This window comes from Scyliorhinus torazame, unplaced genomic scaffold, assembly GCF_047496885.1.
Source record: "Scyliorhinus torazame isolate Kashiwa2021f unplaced genomic scaffold, sScyTor2.1 scaffold_784, whole genome shotgun sequence".
In the NCBI taxonomy this organism is placed as follows: Eukaryota; Metazoa; Chordata; class Chondrichthyes; order Carcharhiniformes; family Scyliorhinidae; genus Scyliorhinus; species Scyliorhinus torazame.
The window spans coordinates 17,827-35,771 of NW_027308511.1; the positions used below are offsets into that span (position 1 = coordinate 17,827).

The window sequence follows — 17,945 nt, forward strand, 5'->3', positions numbered from 1 at the left end:
AATCGCGAGCGAATGGCAGACTCGAAAATCCCATCTTCTTAACGAGGTGTAGAAGACTGCGATCTCCCAGGACAATGGAGCGGGCAGGAAGCAGTTTACCCTGGAGGGAAACTGCCCGGAGACTGGAGCTGGCTACCTGGACCTATCAGGAGAAGGGGCGGGACCTGCGGGAACTTTGAAATGCTAACTGACATGCTCACACAAAAGAAGCTGGACTGGAGCGAAAAAATGTGGATTTTGGACTATAAAAAGGGTGGTCAAACGGCCATTCGATCTCTTAGGATCTTCTGCTCGTGCTGAACTCTCTGCTCCTGCGACATCAGCCTTGGATTGTAAGTATCCCGCAGCAGCTTGCGAAGCTCCCGGGACTAGTATAGTGGTTGAGGCTTTGGGGAAAGGGGGTGCATGCTCCTATTTTGTCCTTTTAAAAGATTGCTAAAATTGTGTATGTAAGTTTTACGTTGTACTGCGATAGTATTCCTTCCATAGTAATAGTCATTAAAGTATAAGATAATTGTGTGTTTTCTGTATTTGACGGTGGGATTGGGGATCTCCCCCACCGTCGCTACCTCTACGGGGGCTTCCTCCACTACCACCCCCTGTTTTTCCCGGGGCTTGCTCTTGCCGGCCCTGCTGGGGTCGAAGAGCTTACACTGGTTTACGTGAAACCACCTAACCCTCCGAGGAAGCTGGACTGCATAGACCATGGGGCTGGCTTTGTCCACTATACTGTACGGCCCTGCGTACAGTGGCTCGAAGACCCCCACCCGTGCAAAATTTCTGACCATTACCTGGTCCCCAATGGCCCATTCATGGGTGGTGTGGGGCTCTAGCAGCAGTTTGTTCCTTCTGTGTTGTGCCCCCATGTGGCAAGCTGCCTGCCAATTTATTTCTTTAAGCTGCTCCAGCAGCTTCCTAGCAAACTTGTCCCGGTTTACTTCCCTCAGCTGTCCTTCTGCCAGGGAAGGCACCATTACATGTCCTCATCACTCTTCCTGTCATGAGCTCATGCGGGGAGTACCCTGTGCTCCTAGACTGGCTCGCCTGGATCCCCATTAACACTAAGGGCAAAACCTCTACCCACCGGCCGGGAGAGTTGCCCGTCTCCTTTCTCAACCTTTCTTTAATGGTCCGGTTGAGCCTCTCTACAGGGCCTGAGGATTGGGGGTTATAGGCCACATGCAATTTGGCCTTAATCCCCAGGATCTTTAGGGTCGCCTGCATAACCTGCCCCGTGAAATGACTCCCTTGGTCCGATTCCACAAACTGTGAGAGTCCCCACCTAGAAAACACTTCTCTGACCAATATCTTAGCGGTGCCCGCAGCGGTGGCTGTTCGGCAGGGGAAGGCTTCCACCCACTTTGAAAATGCGTCCACCAGCACCAGACAGTACCTGTGCCACCCCCCCCCCCCTACAGCGGTGGGAAGGGGTCCAATGTAGTCGATTTGTATCGACTGCCAGGGTCCCTCCACCCTGCGAATGTGCCCTAGCGATACCTTCCTTTTCTTGGGGTCAGGGTTGTTGGTGACACACACTAAACAGTTCGCGCAGAAATCGCGAATATCCTCCCGGAGGCCAGGCCACCACCCTACTCTCTCCACCCGCTGCCAGGTGGTCTCAGGACCGGGGTGTCCTGCTCCGGGGCTCTCATGGGCCACCTCTATAAACTCCCTGCGGTGCTGGGAAGGCACTATCCACTGGTCTCCCCTAAAGAGCATGCCCTCCTTCAGGGTGATGTCTTTCACCCCGTAGGGTCCCTCTACCTTCTCCTGCCTACCCAGGGCTGTTATGGCTTTCTTTAACTCGGGATCTTGCCCCTGGACAATGGCCAGGTCGGGGGCCAGGCCCGTTCCTCTGTCCCCCCTCTGAGGCTGTCCTGTAACTGCTGCTACTTGTCCCTCTTCGTAGGGGTCCCAAGCTATCCCAGTTCTAGCCCCCTCTCTAGCCAGGCTGTCCGCTCTCTGGTTCCCCTCACCCCGTGGCTCGGTTTTGGAATGGGCTTTGACCTTATGAATATATCGGTCTCCCACAACAAATCCATATAACTGGGAATTTCTTCAAAGCTGCTCCTCCTCCACTGCGTTAACTTTGCCAGAAATGTGGTAGAATCCAAGTTTACAAACATAAACAGGGGGCCAGATTGTCCATTGGTTGGCGCTGAAATCGGGAAAAAGATTGGGCGGAGAATAGCTTCCGACGCCAGAATCGCGGCAGGCGGCGATTTGACGCCAAATCATGATTCTCCGCCACCTCAACAACGGCGACAATGTGATGCACGCCATGCGTAGTTTAAACATAATTTGCGTATCATTTTTGGGCCCACCCGCGATTATCCGCCTCCGATGGGCCGAGTTCCCGATGGCATGGTCCACCTATGCTATTAAAAATCGTGAACCTGGTGTGGTGGCTGCTGATCGAGAGAGAGGAGGTAGGACACAGAGAGGAGTGACTGCGGGCCGCCGGGCCAGACACTGGCCGTGCTGGCTGGGCCCGAGGGGGCGAAAAGGGCGGGTGAGAACAGGCCGCGTGGGGCAGTGTCCTGGCACGGACCGCCATACAGTGGACATCTTGCTGCGCACCCACTGACCACCCACCTTAGCCCCTGGTTCTGCAGAGTGACACCGGCTGTATGGTTGCACTCAACAGCATCATGCAGCAGAGGTGGGATGTGCTGGAGGAGGAGGATGAAGGCCAGGCCTTGTTCAATGAAAAGAATGCAGGGGAACCCCCGCCTTCACTCCCTACATGAGAACTACGGGTTGGGGGCCCTGGGCTGCCAGTAAAAGCGGGCCTGGTCCATGGATGGAGGATGATGACAACCCACTCTGCGATGACCTCTGGTGCTCCATATCATTTGGCAATGTCTGACTCCTGCCCACGGTAGCATTCCCACCATCCACCTGGGTGAGATCCTTGCATGCGAGCTGGTCATTCCATAACACGGTCCCATCGAATCCCTGGGGTGGCGGTGATGGGGACGGTCGGAGGCGGGAGGGAGGGTGGGGAGCATGGGCCACCCTCAGGGCTTGCACCATTCACCCCTCCCCCCCCCCTCCAACCAGCACAGACCAGCCCACCCCTCAAACCCATCAGACAGAGCACCGGGACAAGTTGTAACAGTGATAACAGGTGTTTATTGTGAACAAATATATGCTGGTTTGTGCCCTAGCCCCTATAACTCAACTGTGCCCTGCACACGTGCCAACTCAACTGGCATCTAACTTTCTGGCCTCACGGACCCTAACGCTTCATCTAGGTGGATCCCCAGACGGTACAGCAGGAGTGAAGGTGGCCTGCTGTGACACCTGCCCTGCAAGAAAGGTCCCCGTGTGCGGGCATCCTCTGGTAGGACCGGTTCTCGATGGACCTGGCTGCTGCTTGGGTGTCCGACGAGGTGGCATGGTGGCGCCCTGTTCTGCCCGCTGCCCAACAGGTGCACCAGGCACAGGAGCGGGGGAGTCTGAGTCCCCTGCGGGAGTCACCGGCACGGGCCCCGTAACCTCCTCCTCCCTTGGGGTGCCTGATGGACCCTGAGCTACTCCATGGGACGGGGGTGCGAGCAGAGTTCCCCCCTGAGGCTCCCCAGCCACTTGCTTCTGCCAGTCCGGAGGCCCGCTCTGGTCTCGACCAGAGTCCACACGCTCACAGCCATGGAGCACAGGGAGTGGACAATCCCCGTATGGAACTGTGCCACATCACGCTGTGTCTGTGCCACCACCCTGTGGGTCTGTGCCATCTGCCTCGGGGACTGTGCCATCTCCCTGTGTCTGTGCCACGTTGGAAAGCACCTGGGCAATGTCACCAACGTTCCCAGCCATGACCTGCTGTGACTGGGCCACGCTCAGGAGCGCCATGGCAATGTCCAAGAGGGTCTGGCACATGGCTGCCTGTGAGGCGACAGATGTGTCCTGGGCCTCGGCCAGCGCCTGCACGGTAGCCTTGTGGATAGCACAATTGCTTCACAGCTCCAGGGTCCCAGGTACGATTCCCGGCTTGGGTCACTGTCTGAGCGGAGTCTGCACATCCTCCCCGTGTGTGCGTGGGTTTCCTTCGGGTGCTCCGGTTTCCTCCCAGAGTCCAAAGATGTGCAGGTTAGGTGGATTGGCCATGATAAATTGTCCTTAGTGTCCAAAATTGCCCTTAGTGTTGGGTGGGGTTACTGGGTTATGGGGATCGGGTGGAGGTGTTGACCTTGGGTAGGATGCTCTTTCTAAGAGCTGGTGCAGTCTCGATGGGCCGAATGGCCTCCTTCTTCACTGTAAATTCTATGTTCTATGTATGTTAGAATGCCCCAAGCCTCGGACATGCTGATCCATGGCGAAACCATTGTCCCCGGACACCATTCTTGCGGTGTTGGCCTGGGTGGCATGCATGGCCGGGCCCACCTCCTGCTCCTGCGGTTGGACTCCTACACCTGCACTTGCAGGTGCTGGAGGCTCACCGACAACCCCTCATGTAGTCCCTGGCTCTGCAACTGCATATCCACCCTCGTTGGGACTGTATGTTCCAGAGGCCCGTGACCCGCCTGGACAGCAGCTAGTTCCTGGGGTTGGCCTGCCAACCGACCATCCACCCTCTTGGGTGCTCCTCCACCTGCTGTAACAGGTCAACTGTGTGGTGAGCACCAGATAGTGCCCCAGGAGACCCTTCACTAAAGTACCCAACCGAGGTGAGTGTCTCTGGGATGGTGGAGGATGTTGGAGACGGCTGTGACGGGAAATCACTGTCATCCTCCGACTTGAGCTCCGAAGTCTCCTGAGTCTCGGCCAGAGTGCTGGTGGCCAAGCTACTCGAGGGGGGGGGGGGCGTGTTACGGGTATGTGTGGGAGGTGGGAGGGGTGGTGGGTTTAATGCCTGGGGCACAGTGCTGCCTGCTCACCCTGGCCGCCCTGAGGAGGTTGTGAAGCTGCCCACAGCGCTGACCATCTGCTACCTGCACCGAGGCACGACGAATGGCGGCAGCTAGCTGGTCATCCTCCTCTCCCCCACGGCGTCCAGGAGGGTCTCCACTTGCACGTGCGTGAACCGTGGAGCTGCTCTCCTTACAGCCACCTTGTTGGCTGGCTTGGTATGTGTGGGGGGAGAATCGTTTATGTGCAGTTGCAGCATGTCAGCCTGCTGAGTGTCAATTACGGACCTGGTGAATCCCGCACCATTTTTCATTCGAATCGATTGTGTTCCACATGGCACCGATGCTAGCCCCTTAATAGCAGCAGAGTCAGTGCAGGTGATATTGTAATCGGCAATCGGCCGGAGAATCGGGGCCGGCAGCAAAGCTCCGCCCTCTCCAAAATGGTGTAACTGTGTCGCATGGTGTTGCAACTTCGTTGGCGTGTCACCGGCAGGCACTTCTGTGATGCTCCGCTCCCGATGGGTCAAGTTTCGAACCGTACGGAACTCGTGTGGTCTCATTGGTCGGGAACCTGGTGTGGTGGCTGTGGACTGTGTCCATTGCTGCCACACTCGGTTGGGTCCGTGCCGCTGGCCAGGGGGGCTTTCGTGAGGGCTGGGGGGACAGGTGGGGGGTGGCCAGGGGGTGGCCTGTGGGGTCGCGGATGGTGGGTCGGGACTGCGCACAGCTGGCGCCAAGTTATACGGTGCAACCGCTGCAGGTTGTCGGCGGGCGCATGCGTGGCCAAGGACACGGCCATTCTTCGGTCGTTTTCACCGCGGGAGCCGGGAGTTTCACCTAGCGCCGCTGCTAGCCCCTCACCGGTCCCGGAACCGGTAAGGAGTTGGCACCGATTTTTTCCATCGCAGAACTCCCACAAATTCTCCGTTGCAGCCGGCACTTAGCCGCTGAAACGGAAAATCCAGCCCGAAGTCTCAGAAACCCCTGTGGTTGTCCCCCTCTCAAACAGATATACCCCTTTGGATACTGTCGGGGGGGATAGCCGATCAGGGGAAAACAGCAGCAGCCAGAGCAGTGGCACCACGGCTGGCTCTGATGTTCAGAAGGGAGGGTCAAAGCGCAGAAGAGTAATAGTTATAGGGGACTCTATAGTCAGGGGCACAGATAGGCGCTTCTGTGGACGTGAAAGAGACTCCAGGATGGTATGTTGCCTCCCTGGTGCCAGGGTCCAGGATGTCTCCGAACGGGTAGAGGGAATCCTGAAGGGGGAGGGCAAACAGGCAGAGGTCGTTGTACATATTGGTACTAACGACATAGGCAGGAAGGGGCATGAGGTCCTGCAGCAGGAGTTCAGGGAGCTAGGCAGAAAGTTAAAAGACAGGACCTCGAGGGTTGTAATCTCGGGATTACTCCCTGTGCCACGTGCCAGTGAGGCTAGAAATAGGAAGATAGAGCAGACAAACACGTGGCTAAACAGCTGGTGTAGGAGGGAGGGTTTCTGTTATCTGGACCACTGGGAGCTCTTCCGGGGCAGGTGTGACCTGTATAAGATGGACGGGTTGCATCTAAACCGGAGAGGCATAAATATCCTGGCCGCGAGGTTTGCTAGTGTCACACGGGAGGGTTTAAACTAGTATGGCAGGGGGGTGGGCACGGGAGCAATAGGTCAGAAGGTGAGAGCATTGAGGGAGAACTAGGGAATAGGGACAGTGTGGCTCTGAGGCAGAGCAGACGGGGAGAAGTTGCTGAACACAGCGGGTCTGGTGGCCTGAAGTGCATATGTTTTAATGCAAGGAGCATTACGGGTAAGGCAGATGAACTTAGAGCTTGGATTACTACTTGGAACTATGATGTTGTTGCCATTACAGAGACCTGGTTGAGGGAAGGGCAGGATTGGCAGCTAAACGTTCCAGGATTTAGATGTTTCAGGCGGGATAGAGGGGGATGTAAAAGGGGAGGCGGAGTTGCGCTACTTGTTCAGGAGAGTATCACAGCTATACAGCGAGAGGACACCTCAGAGGGCAGTGAGGCTATATGGGTAGAGATCAGGAATAAGAAGGGTGCAGTCACAATGTTGGGGGTATACTACAGGCCTCCCAACAGCCAGCGGGAGATAGAGGAGCAGATAGGTAGACAGATTTTGGAAAAGAGTAAAAACAACAGGATTGTGGTGATGGGAGACTTCAACTTCCCCAATATTGACTGGGACTCACTTAGTGCCAGGGGCTTAGACGGGGCAGAGTTTGTAAGGAGCATCCAGGAGGGCTTCTTAAAACAATATGTAAACAGTCCAACTAGGGAAGGGGCGGTACTGGACCTGGTATTGGGGAATGAGCCCGGCCAGGTGGTAGATGTTTCAGTAGGGGAGCATTTCGGTAACAGTGACCACAATTCAGTAAGTTTTAAAGTACTGGTGGACAAGGATAAGAGTGGTCCGAGGATGAATGTGCTAAATTGGGGGAAGGCTAATTATAACAATATTAGGCGGGAACTGAAGAACATAGATTGGGGGCGGATGTTTGAGGGCAAATCAACATCTGACATGTGGGAGGCTTTCAAGTGTCAGTTGAAAGGAATACAGGACAGGCATGTTCCTGTGAGGAAGAAAGATAAATACGGCAATTTTCGGGAACCTTGGATGACGAGTGATATTGTAGGCCTCGTCAAAAAGAAAAAGGAGGCATTTGTCAGGGCTAAAAGGCTGGGAACAGACGAAGCCTGTGTGGCATATAAGGAAAGTAGGAAGGAACTTAAGCAAGGAGTCAGGAGGGCTAGAAGGGGTCATGAAAAGTCATTGGCAAATAGGGTTAAGGAAAATCCCAAGGCTTTTTACACGTACATAAAAAGCAAGAGGGTAGCCAGGGAAAGGGTTGGCCCACTGAAGGATAGGCAAGGGAATCTATGTGTGGAGCCAGAGGAAATGGGCGAGGTACTAAATGAATACTTTGCATCAGTATTCACCAAAGAGAAGGAATTGGTAGATGTTGAGTCTGGAGAAGGGGGTGTAGATAGCCTGGGTCACATTGTGATCCAAAAAGACGAGGTGTTGGGTGTCTTAAAAAATATTAAGGTAGATAAGTCCCCAGGGCCGGATGGGATCTACCCCAGAATACTGAAGGAGGCTGGAGAGGAAATTGCTGAGGCCTTGACAGAAATCTTTGGATCCTCGCTGTCTTCAGGGGATGTCCCGGAGGACTGGAGAATAGCCAATGTTGTTCCTCTGTTTAAGAAGGGTGGCAGGGATAATCCCGGGAACTACAGGCCGGTGAGCCTTACTTCAGTGGTAGGGAAATTACTGGAGAGAATTCTTCGAGACAGGATCTACTCCCATTTGGAAGCAAATGGACGTATTAGTGAGAGGCAGCACGGTTTTGTGAAGGGGAGGTCGTGTCTCACTAACTTGATAGAGTTTTTCGAGGAGGTCACTAAGATGATTGATGCAGGTAGGGCAGTAGATGTTGTCTATATGGACTTCAGTAAGGCCTTTGACAAGGTCCCTCATGGTAGACTAGTACAAAAGGTGAAGTCACACGGGATCAGGGGTGAACTGGCAAGGTGGATACAGAACTGGCTAGGCCATAGAAGGCAGAGGGTAGCAATGGAGGGATGCTTTTCTAATTGGAGGGCTGTGACCAGTGGTGTTCCACAGGGATCAGTGCTGGGACCTTTGCTCTTTGTAGTATATATAAATGATTTGGAGGAAAATGTAACTGGTCTGATTAGTAAGTTTGCAGACGACACAATGGTTGGTGGAATTGCGGATAGCGATGAGGACTGTCTGAGGATACAGCAGGATTTAGATTGTCTGGAGACTTGGGCGGAGAGATGGCAGATGGAGTTTAACCTGGACAAATGTGAGGTAATGCATTTTGGAAGGGCTAATGCAGGTAGGGAATATACAGTGAATGGTAGAACCCTCAAGAGTATTGAAAGTCAAAGAGATCTAGGAGTACAGGTCCACAGATCACTGAAAGGGGCTACACAGGTGGAGAAGGTAGTCAAGAAGGCATACGGCATGCTTGCCTTCATTGGCCGGGGCATTGAGTATAAGAATTGGCAAGTCATGTTGCAGCTGTATAGAACCTTAGTTAGGCCACACTTGGAGTATAGTGTTCAATTCTGGTCGCCACACTACCAGAAGGATGTGGAGGCTTTAGAGAGGGTGCAGAAGAGATTTACCAGAATGTTGCCTGGTATGGAGGGCATAAGCTATGAGGAGCGATTGAATAAACTCGGTTTGTTCTCACTGGAACGAAGGAGGTTGAGGGGCGACCTGATAGAGGTATACAAAATTATGAGGGGCATAGACAGAGTGGATAGTCAGAGGCTTTTCCCCAGAGTAGAGGGGTCAATTACTAGGGGGCATAGGTTTAAGGTGAGAGGGGCAAAGTTTAGAGTAGATGTACGAGGCAAGTTTTTTACGCAGAGGGTAGTGGGTGCCTGGAACTCACTACCGGAGGAGGTAGTGGAGGCAGGGACGATAGGGACATTTAAGGGGCATCTTGACAAATATATGAATAGGATGGGAATAGAAGGATACGGACCCAGGAAGTGTAGAAGATTGTAGTTTAGTCGGGCAGTATGGTCGGCACGGGCTTGGAGGGCCGAAGGGCCTGTTCCTGTGCTGTATATTTCTTTGTTTGTTCTTTGTTCTTTAAACGGAGACACCAGCCCACGGTCCTTCACTCTCCCAATTAAGTTATTGTGACCGAGTGGGCATAACTCAGAGGAATGACTCAATCCCTGGTCTTGATGAACATGAGTTAAATTCGAATCCAATGGTTATCAGCAGTAACACCAACAGTTTCAGTGTCACTATGGAGATCTTGGGCGCGATCTAATGGAAAAGTTTTGAAGTGCGGTAGCGAGCGAGAATTGCCGGGGGCATCCCGATGGCAAACCCATCAGGACCAAGACCGGTATCTAATGCCAAATAGAGCCAATAATTCCCCATGGGCTTCATGTCGGAAGTGATTATCCCGCCAGCTGATTAGCCTGGTCCGCCCTCGGCAGCTCCCCGCTAACAAGGTGGAGCAGCACTTAAACTGATCCCACAGAACAAACCCCAGAGAGTACGTAGATCCGCCTCTATGATTCGGAGGCCGAGCTGGCTAGACCATTGGAAGTGGAGGAGTCCCCCGAGTGAGTCAGAGGGTCAGCCAAAGGGCAGCCAGTGCTGCCTGGGAGGCAGTGGGAATGGCAGCGGCCATCAGCACGGCGAGTATAACCAGGAGGACCACCACCCAGTGCTGCATCGGGCCACACGGGTGAACTGGCATCGGCCCCTGCCACCAATCCAGCCTGCCACCCCTGACCACCAACCCCCTCACCCCAAATGACCATGTGTTTGCCCACCCTGTGGCCCAGTACACCTTGGCACCCACCAGCATACCACACCTGTTACCAGCAGATATGCCCACATCTGTCCCCCTGCCATGCCCCCCCAACCCCCGGCGATGCATGAAGTGTGTGGCTTACAATGCCCGCTCTCTGTCCCCGCAAGAGAAATTGGCCCCTAACAGACGGGAAAGGTCCCAGACGGGTGGTGAGATGCAGGACATCAGAATCCTCACCCGCTATGAGGAACAGGCCACGGAGGTCACAGGGGTGGCCGAGGACAGATTGGTCACCAACATCTAGATTGGCTTTCGCTGCAGAGCTGAGTATACACCGGTCCCCACCCAGATGACCTATCACACGTGTGTTGTTCATGCCAGAGATAATGGGCGAAATTCTCCTACCCGCCCCGCCACATTTCTGCTCCGACTGGCCGGCGGGAGTCTCCGTAACGCTGGCCGGTCAATGGGGTTTCCCATTGTGGGGCAGCCCCACGCCGTCGGGAAACCCCCGGGCGCCGGCAGAACGGAGACTCCCGCCGGCGGAGAATGACGCCCAATGATCCTACCCTCTCATTGATCACATGTCTATTCTCCCACAGGATCTCCATCTGATGGTGCCGGCCCATCCCGGATGGCGTCCTGCCTACCATCCAAGATAACACCCCGGAGGAGAGCACTCAGGATTTCCACCATCAAGGCATCACCCTCCACCAGACATACCTCGGTGGGCAAAAGTAGTGGACAGGCTTCTGGGGCACAATCTGGTGATGCAGGAACATCCATGGGAGGCAGCAGTCTGAGGTCCCAGTCCGATGTCGAGCCTCTGAACCAGGTTATCCCAAAGCTGATGCAGATTCCAGGATGCGGCCATGGCTGGGGGCTTTGAGTGCATGTCCCTATTGCTGGGAACCATGTCCCTGATGCAGTTATACCTTGCCGAGGCATTGAGGAGTATGTCCCAGTCTCAGGAGGGCATTGCCGAGGCTCTCCATATACCAGGTGGACATTAGTGAGATACTGCAGAGTGTGGACTGGTCACAGAGGGGCATCATTGGGGTTGTCAACACCGTGGTGCAGACAATGGGGAGCCATCAGGGCTGAACAGCCAGATGATGAAGTGGCCTCTGGAACTCGCTCAAACGACCAGCAATGCCTGTACACTTTGGGCCATCATCGGCCTCCCCCTTTGGGTCCCTCGCTGGCCTTGATGGACGCCTGGGTCCTCAGGGTGTGGGGTGGGCCCCTGTAGATGGCCTTGAGCCTCTGTTGCACTGCTGCTGCCTTCTCTGGTGTCTGGTCGCCAGGACTGCCAACACCATCGTGAGGGCAGCTGCTGCAAGGTCCACAATATCATCCATTCTGTGATATCTGTAAAGAACTTTAGAGAGCGAGAGACCAACAATCAGCTGTGGCATTCATCCCGGTACCCTCAAATCCTCCAAGCCTCCCCACCCTTACGCGTCCGCCTTCTCTCAGGGTCCCTCAGCACAACGAGCCAGTTGTGCTGAGAGACCCCGCCCTGCACTGGCACCCCAGGCCACAGCAGGGGCCCCTGGGCACCAGACCCCAGATCCCAGACCCCAGAACCCCGTCGGGAACATTATTTGGACTGAGCGCAGGTCCCCACCCCCATCCACAAACCCACACTCTGGCCGCGGGGATCTCCCCAGTGCTGAGGCCCAGCTCTTATGTGATTGATTGCTGCCTCTGTGGTGTTGATGCCTCCAGTGCCCAGCCCTCACGATCTGATTGGGATGCTAGGCAGTAACACTCGCCTGCGACATGGCACGTCTATCCACAGGGATCCACTTGGGAGCTGTGGAGTGTTCACAGAACAAACATGGCCAATTCCCTATTAGCAAGAGCCTTCAGCTGTGCAGCCAGAGACCGCCAAGGTCAGCGGAGGTTAAATTGACCTGCACCATATTACCACAGATAGGGCTCTGTCCTGGAAGTGTTCGGTGGGAAGAACAGGCAGCATCTAAAGGTATGGGGCGGGATTCTCCAGTCGCCGACGCCAAAATCACGTTTGGCGATCGGTCGGAGAATCCCTGCTTCTGACGAAATCGGGGGCGGCGCCGGTTTCACGATGCACCGCCCCTCCAAAGCGGTGTGCTCTGGGAGTATGCCGCAGGCCGTATCGGCAGCCTCAAGATGTGGCCTGAGGCCCTACCCCCGATGTTGCGCCCCCGACCGGCTGAGTTCCCGACGACGTGGGTCTCTCATGGTATTACCTGTCGGGAGGTCGGAGTGGCGGCTGCGGACTCAGTCCAGCACCGCCACAGTCGAGAGCCGATCCACAGGCAGGGGGGGACTTTGGCAGGGGTTGGGGGCACTGTTGCGGGGTGGTCCAGGGCTCACGAGCCGGCCAAAGGGGGGGCACTATTTTGCAGGCCGGGTCCCGTGCGGCCTGCGCCATGTTGCACGGCGCGGCCGCTGCAGGCTGCTGCCGTGTGCATGCGCGGCCACGGACCCGGCAATTCTCTGGGCTGTATCGTCAGCTAGAGCCGGGTGCTCTACGCTGCCTTCCTGCTCACCCCCAGCCAAACGGAGGATAGGTGGCCATTTTGCACCGGATTTTCGGCCATAAAAGGCCACTGTTCCCACCCTGGCGTCAAGGACATAGCCTCAGAATCGTAGAATCCAGCCCAAGGTATCTAAAGCCCCTGGTATGGGTATACCCGTCTGGGGGCTGACATGTTGGATCCACGGGCACTGAGTCCCTCCCCCCCCCCAGCCCAGGGACAACCCCCCACCAATGGCGGCAAGCCCCCCCCCGACCAGGGCAATCCCCAGGGCTCCCCCTCCCTGCACCAGTGCCCCCGGGCTGATTACCCAATTTCTAAGGTGGCTACTCACTTCCCCCGATCGTCACAGCAGCCATTGCGCTAGCTTCACAATTTTAAATCGGTGTGCTTAAGGATGCCTGCGTGACCACTTGCTGGAGTGCCGGTTAGGTAACGCGAGGCTGTTCAATGGGGGTCCTTCCCTTTAATGGGATGGAAATTAGCCTTAGTTGGTGATTATTGATTTCCTGCCACATTGCAGTGGGATCCTGATCTCACCGACGGGAGAGGGGCGGTTTGATCGGAAACTGAGCAGTGCCCAGCTCAGCTTCCGATTTCGGCCTCTCCTGGATCTAACCCACTGGTGCGGATTCATGCCCGGCGTGATGCGGCCATTAGATCGTGCCCATTAATTTGCTGGAGGAGGGTTAAATTGGGCAATGTAGTGTCCATTTTCCTAGCAGTACGCGGCTTCTTTCGGACACAATATGGCAGGCAGGAACTGTACGCACACCTCTGACTAGAAGTGCAGTGCTTGCCATAGTGGGTCAAGGCAAACACGAGGCTTTCATTATCCATGTCTGGAGCAGACAGTAGGGTATTTGCATATGCAAATGAGGGCCATCGAGCCTGCTTCAAGACTGTTTGTTTGTCCTGAAGCAGTCAACATCGTGCGTGCCAGAGGAGGTGAGGGGGCAAAGGTGGATGTGCCACAAATTTAACCCTCACAAAAAAAACAGTTTGCAAAAGCAAAGTACTGAGTAATTCTGCTGCCATTAATTGGGGCATGGTATTCATAATGGTTGATCATGGTATTCATAATGTAAATGACAAACGTCAGCCAACAGACTGGTAGCAAGTGTCACTTTTAATCTCAGTTTGTGGAAAGATTCAGCCATACCTTTAATATCTATCTCCCTCCATTAGAGCTCATTGCATTAAATGCAGCTTAGCGGTGTAAAGTATTGTTCATTATGGGAAAAATTTCTCTGGCAAAATATCTCGTCCATTTTGCAGATACTTGAACATTTAAACAACTGTCCACACGTTTTGGTGACTTCCTGCAGGTTTTTAATTTTGATTTTATCAGGTAGATATGCCCTTCTAATGTTGCACTACATTCCTTGTTGTGAGTTGACAGTCTGGTTTTTTTTCCCCTCCATTTATTCCTCCTTATCTTCTGCACAAAGGATTATGTTGCATTCTTCCAAGAAATCAACCATGATTTGAAATCAAAGTTTGTTGAACGATTGTTTCCACAATTCTATCGTCATACTGTGAAAATGTTGCCTAGATTTTCTATTTTCTTTTGACCTCCTTAATTTTATAACCCAGATGAAGAACATTTTTTGGTTCTAATGCCTCGATAACTCTGAAAATTTTAAAGATTTCTACCCATTTCTGAGTAAAATCCGAGTGTAGGAGTTTATATTCTCAACCTTGTAGTTCACAAATTAGCCACGTAGTCTTCCTGCAAAATCCCTCCCGCCAGTCATTCCAAGGGAGCAGCTATCCACTGATCATCACTCAGTCTGCCATTAATTTTGCAAAAGTTCACAGGAGCTCTAGTTTGGCCTGCCATCACAGAATTTTTATAGAACGGAAAGAGCCCATTCAGCCCATCGTATCTGCACCGTTTCTCCAAATAAGCAATTTACTTAGTGCCATACTCACACCATCTCCCCATAACCCTGCACATTTCTCCCTTTTCCGATACCACCCGTCAGTGTTTCGATTCAACTGGCCTCCACCACACTCTTGGGCAGTGCATCCCAAACCTTAGCCGCTTGCTGCGTGAAAAAACTTTTTCTCACATTGTTTTTGCTTTGCTTGCCAAAGACTTTAAACTCATGCCATCTCATCCTCGATCCTTTCACGAGAGGGAACAGTTTTGCCTCATCTACTCTGTCCAAACCCCTCATGATTTTGAAAAAATTGAACCAATTGTTGCACCTTCTGGATATAGACGACCATCAAACAGAACAGAAGGCAATTTGCGATATGGAACCCAAAACTGAATACAGTTCTCAGTCTGGGCAAGTTCAAATGTAACCTTTTCAAAATTTTTCCTTCACCTTGCAACTATGCTTATTAATATTTTACTTCTTTTTTGACCACCTGTACACACTGAACAATTTTTACCGATCCATTCATCAAAACACTAAAATCCATTTCCTGCTGCAGGTTATTGTTTGATATAAACCTGACAGTCTCGATTATTCTACTTAATTTCAAGACTTTTCACTGTCTGTGTGGAACTCTATCTGAATTCTGTCCACACATTAACCTAACCCGTTTGGCCTCACTTGCATTATCACAGATTACTGAGCGCATAAAGGCCACTATATCCGATTTGCAAACTTACACATTATTCCATCCTCTAAGTCACTTCTAAAGCTTATTAACAATTTGACTCAATCATCAACCCCTGTTGAACTCCACTGCCAAACAGTTTTCACTCTAATACCCCCTGATGCACTGCTAACCTTTGCTGTCCATCTTTCAACATGAACTAATCAAGTCAAATCCTTTACCATCTATCCCTTGGGCACGTACCTATGAAATTAGTTTGTTATGTGGAACAGTATTAAATGCCCTGTTGAAATCTGTTCTTTCCACTATTCTATTACAATACTTTTGGAGTTATTGTATTTTCCATTGTATTCTGCTCAATTGTCCCATTCATATCTCTTATCAGATGCTTGGCATTATTTTGATTACATATTGATAAATAAATAGCAATTACAACTTGCACTTAACATAGAGAAACAACCCAACGTTCTTCAAAGAGGAATAATATTAAAAGAAGGACATCAACCTGAGGAAAGGGATATGAGAAAGAATAGCCAACAACTTCAACAAACGTGATTGCAGGGGCAGGCTTGGAGGTGGAGTGGCACAGGGATTTAGGGAAGGAATTCTGGGTTGTGGGGCCTAAGAACCTGAAGACACAGTCACCAATGGTGGATGAGGAATTGTGATGGGGTATGCCCAAGATATCAGGATCATTCTGTGGTTGTAAAGCTGTCACACATAGAAACGGATGATTTAGTCGAATCATGTTTATTGCCAATGAGAAGTAGCCTTAATCCAATGTGCTTTGCCTCTTCCCATGTCCATTTATATAATAGTCCTTTTATTTAACCACCGATCTAACATCTGCAATTTCCCCCTACTCCTTGCCTGTACATTTCAGAATTTTATTAAACTTACTTTTCTCCCTTCCGTAACTTGCTTTGTTATCAGTTAGTATGCTCTCCCAACCTCAATTAATTTCTGAGGCCAACTTCTGCACAATGCAAAAATAAAATGTTTTTTTCTCCACATTCTTCCCTTTAAATATGTCTTTCCATTTCACTTGGTTTCATTTTGTTCCTTTTTCTTCCAATTTTTTAATCAATTGTATTATCTGTTCCAATTTTGAGTTAAACCTTAAAAGTAAGTACAGGATGTTCATCATAGTAGGAATGTTGTAATGTAAGATAAAAATGGATTAGGACCTTGGTCTAGATTTCCTTAAACTTTCCGCAGATGTGCTTGCTCGGGCGTAATGGCTTTGCAACAATGGAAAATCTGAGGAAATTCAGGGCCGAATATATTTTTGCAGTTTTTCAGATGCCTGCCCAGTTGGTGTCAAACAATTTATTTTCAAATCCTGAATTTGCATGTAAGCTAAATTTACAACTCATCCTCCATAAAATGTAATTCAGATCTTACCGTCACACCATTTTGTTTCAGTAAAGAATCCAGTCAGAATCATGAAAAGTTGAGGGCTGTTACCTTTTAATTGTTGACCTGTTTAATTTGTTTGATGACATCCAATACTCTAGCAGTGTTAAAATGTGTGAACGGTAAACTTTCAGTTCATGTTTATTTTTCCCGAAAACCTCATCTGTGCACTCAGATAGCATTGAAAACACAACAATGATATTTTCAGTGTTGAAATAAACTCACCTCTTAGAACTCAGTGAACTTTTGCCCTATTTGGTGATCACACTTAAGCACACGATACCAACAAACTTGACTAATTTTCAATGCAAGGACAAGTATATCAAACAGTAAGCAGATGAGTTCACTGTCAGAAGTAACCCATTATTATTTGTGGATAAAAAATATAGGATAGGATTGTAGTATCAACTTTCTGTTTAACTGCAAACATTAATTAATGTTTAATTAATTAATAACCCACTGGCTATGCAAATAGATTTTATGCTGATAATGTCTGAAAGTCAAAAAGCAACAAATGTTGGCTCGGAAGCAATTTTCTCAGCACTCTTTCTGTCGTTGCCTGATTAAAATGTTTTAACATCATCCAATATAACAAATGCATCTAGCAAATTAGTCTGACTCCAATTTGCTGCTCTTCCTTGTCTAGATGATGCATTTAAAAAATCAATATTGCACTGAATGTTGGTTGCTGTAAAGAAGACATGTGAGAACTTTAGTCAATTTGATTTTGTTTCTTGCTTTTAAAATAACATTATTAATTTATTTAATATCCACTAACTAAATTAGTTTGTGCCTCATGGGCATTAATTCCGGTCCTAATGTGACTGCAATCACGATAACCCTAATGAAGTTCTTAGTGCTATTTTTTTATTTAATAGATAAATGAAGGTCCAGCTTGCTTTTAAATTCATTTTCATTGATTAAAACTAAAATCATGCATTTCTTTATTTGAGTTGGGATGTCGAAGCTGTGCAAGTCAGCAGGCACTATGTCTTAATTCACCCTCAGCTTCCAACAAGCTGACTGACCACCAATACTCCATTTGTGCAGCTGTCTCCTAAAGGTGACTGAACCGACATTAACTGATCGGCCTGTGCTGTACATAGAACATAGAACATACACTGCAGAAGGAGGCCATTTGGCCCATGGAGTCTGCACCAACGCACTTAAGCCCTCACTTCCACCCTATCCCCTTTATTCCCGTAACCCAACCTAACCTTTTTGGACACTAAGGGCAA

The 17,945-nt window shown here is 51.0% G+C and overlaps 1 long non-coding RNA gene across 2 annotated transcripts; it reads left to right on the plus strand.

Moving 5' to 3' along the window:
* The first annotated feature begins 251 nt into the window (after window positions 1-251).
* Window positions 252-17,286, plus strand: LOC140406663 (uncharacterized). 2 transcript variants are annotated; one of them, XR_011939219.1, is made up of 4 exons: window positions 252-332; window positions 10,792-10,956; window positions 13,996-14,068; window positions 16,510-17,286. It is a non-coding gene; the product is annotated as an uncharacterized lncRNA (long non-coding RNA). The 2 variants fall into 2 exon arrangements; XR_011939220.1 differs by lacking the exon at window positions 13,996-14,068.
* Window positions 17,287-17,945: the final 659 nt, after the last annotated feature.